The 3,231-nt window shown below is 44.9% G+C and overlaps 1 long non-coding RNA gene across 1 annotated transcript; it reads right to left on the minus strand.

Moving 5' to 3' along the window:
- Window positions 1-216: 216 nt before the first annotated feature.
- LOC133974029 (uncharacterized) lies at window positions 217-1,233 on the minus strand. The gene is made up of 3 exons (XR_009924634.1): window positions 857-1,233; window positions 680-776; window positions 217-579 (listed from the first exon to the last, which is right to left on the minus strand). It is a non-coding gene; the product is annotated as an uncharacterized LOC133974029 (long non-coding RNA).
- Window positions 1,234-3,231: the final 1,998 nt, after the last annotated feature.

Genomic DNA, 3,231 nt, shown 5'->3' on the forward strand with positions numbered 1-3,231 from the left:
CTGCCCGTACTGCGCTTTGCGCGCACTGCTCTCCCAATTACTATTTATGTAGTGATTTAAACTGGTTCAGAGATGACAATTAATGTCAATTTGGTTCAACACGTATCCAGAATAAGACGGGACGGGAGGCTGAGATATCAGAAATATACAATGTATTTGATAGATGCAAATGATTTTAAACAGACTTCTCCAACAGCAAAGTGACATGTACAAAGGTTGAAAGGCTGGCCTTGACTTGATATAAATGACAGCTTAAAAAAAGAGAAATTAGAGGCTCCAGACCCAATTGTACAATGCTAAAATATCATGCATTAAAAACAAAACACAACACATTCACAGAAAATCACTGCAAGCGGTATACAACAACAAAATGACAAAAGAGGGCCTCTACTTTATGGAGCCAATAATTCAAGTCACTACCACCGAATTGCACAGTCCCAGTCAACCATATATATTGCCCCTTGCAATAGAACAAAACAAAATTAATTTAAACAAAGAAACAAATAATCAAACCAAATAATCTAAATGAAATCTAAAGTGGGAAAAAACAGTGACGTAACTATTTTGCTGGAGGCAGCCCTATAAAACAAACATGCTATAGTTAGGTCACACAATTTAAACACGTTTATCATAATATTTAAAAACATTTACAAACATAAAACACATCCTTATCTCGTACCTTTAATTCATTCAAATAAAGCAGGGACAGCGTACATCCACAGCGACGCCGACACCGTCGCGCACACACGCACACCGACATAGCTTCACGCTGGGCTCTAAGGACAAACTTTAGTTAATATTTGCGGACGCTTTCTTTCGAATCTCCGTTATCATTATATAACTTCCAGCAACTTACCGCGACAAACAATTTCGACCACACGTGCTGCGCTCACGCTAACCTTCCGCACACACCCACAGGACCAGCAGTGGGGAAAAAGAAAGAAAGAGAGAGAGAGAGAGAGAGAGAGAGAGAGAGAGAGAGAGAGAGAGAGAGAGAGAGAGAGAGAGAGAGAGAGAGAGGAGGGGTGGAGAGTTAAGGTGTCCCTAAATAAAGTCCTCCGCCTCCCCGCAGTCTATAGGAGTCGTGTCCTGTCAGGTTAATGAACACATCCAGAACGGGGAAAATGACACTGCTAAAAGTATAAAACTTTATTAAGAATTGACCCGTTACACAAAGAACGTCACGAATATTAAATGATGAAGCTGACCAATGGGTTTCCGCCGTGAGTCCTACCTGAGGCACGGCATCAAGCGATGTGAAGAGGAAGTGAAACTTCACGGCAGTATTTATCCATTTAACGCAGCAGACCAATTCCCTCACATCAGTGGATCCTTGCCTCCACTCTTGGATATTATTTGGAAAGTTTATTCACTTGTTGTAAGTGATCTCCTGTGCGCTCGGTGCGCATGTGCTCTGCGTGCACTGCGCTCTGCGCACACTGGTGGCGCTGCGCTGTGACCGCTGCATGCCCTATTTCTATTTATAAATGGTCAATGCAAAGCACTTAACAAATATTAAATTATGAAGCCGACCAATGGGTTTCCACCGTGAGTCCTGACAATGGCACGGCATTAAGCGATGTGAAGAGAAAGTGAAACTTCACGGCAGTATTTATCCATTAAGAACATCCACTGCCAGTCCTGTGTGTGTGAGGAAGCGTAGCGTGGGCAGAGCAGGGATCGGATTTATGAAAGAGTGCTGTGCGCTCTGCCAGTGCGCTCTGCACGGTCTGAGCTCGGTGCGCTCTGCGCGGTCTGCGCTCAGTGCGCGCTCATTCGCTCTCGTTCGTTCTGTGCGCCTGATGGCTCAGTCACGTTCACTGCAGTGAATTATTGATACACGCACAGTGTTAGAAGATATTATTAAAATCTGTCCAAAACGTTTGTACGCATGGGTCAGAGTTTGCGTGGAAATACGCAAATTCCACTGTCAAGTTTGTTTTTATAAATCCCAACGTTTGCGTAGGATTCTTAAAGTGTGCTATGGTTGTTTAATGCGTGATATTTCAACTTTGTTGAATTGGGTCTGGAGCCTTTAACTTCTCCCTTTTAATGTGTTATTTGTATCAAGTCCAGGCCAGTACTTCCACCTTTGCATATGATCTAGTAGCCTGACGTTGTCAGACTCACAATTCTAGTCAGAATGTGAGTCTGAGACCGCTCCATTGGGCTGTGATTATGGGGCGTGTTTCAACTGACCAGGAAATAAAATTCCTTTTCGCTCAATTGGATAGACCTACAACCAATCAGAGCAACGTAGAATGTGACGTATGTTAAGCAACGCATTGTGAGTTATTTACTAACACCAGGTTCACACCGGACGCTGAAGTGATGCCGAAGCAACGCTTCAGCGCAGCGCCAAGCCTTAAATAACAGCTGGCTCCCATCCACTCCCATGTTAAAACTTTGTGCGGGTCTGAAGCACCGCGCTGCGACAAGGCTGCCTCTCTCCATGCAGCGATCGTTTCGGCGTCGAGTCTATTTTTTGCGCTTGACGCGAGTGTCATCCATGTTGAAGAACTTCGCTGTTTGCTCCGTTAAATGTCGGGTGTCGGGGGTAAATTACGTATTCTCCACTCAAGCCTATGTGGAGAATACGTAGCCCCCTCTCTCTCTCTTTTTATCTGTATCACTGCTTGTGTGGCTGTAGTGGATGGGCAGAGGGGGACATTTAATAATGTCATTGGTCAAATTAAAACTCCAGGACAACAGAAGGGGACTTCAAAGTATGGGCTGCATATTTGATCATTTATGTCATATGCTTTTAATCTACTGGATCAACGGGTGATATTATTAGCGCTGCCCCAGCGTCGCTTCAGTGTCCGGTGTGAACAGCCAAATGCCGGCGCGATAGGGATTAGCGTGGTGCTTTGGCGTCGCCTCAACGTTCTCTGTTCCTCTTTCAAAATGAATGCACTGTCGATGTCTTCTAAAACAGACTCAATGGCAGCATCTACACATCTCAGCTTTCCAGCGGCAGGCATGTTTGTTGAAAACGAATTCAACCCAAGGGCACTTTGATGACGTGGTTGATTACGTTACCGTTGATCATCTGTCCATCATCGTATAAAGCCCGCCCTGACAATCTGATTGGTTCGGATGATTTCGAACCGGGCATAATTTCTCCCCAACAGAGCAACTCCAGACCGAACTTCCGGACCTCAAATGTTGTGGGCGGGGCTAAGTTCGTCTGGCATCCAGGCTAGGTGTTTTAGACTGCAAGAGGCACCA

The sequence above is a fragment of the Platichthys flesus genome, chromosome 18 (genome assembly GCF_949316205.1).
Source record: "Platichthys flesus chromosome 18, fPlaFle2.1, whole genome shotgun sequence".
In the NCBI taxonomy this organism is placed as follows: Eukaryota; Metazoa; Chordata; class Actinopteri; order Pleuronectiformes; family Pleuronectidae; genus Platichthys; species Platichthys flesus.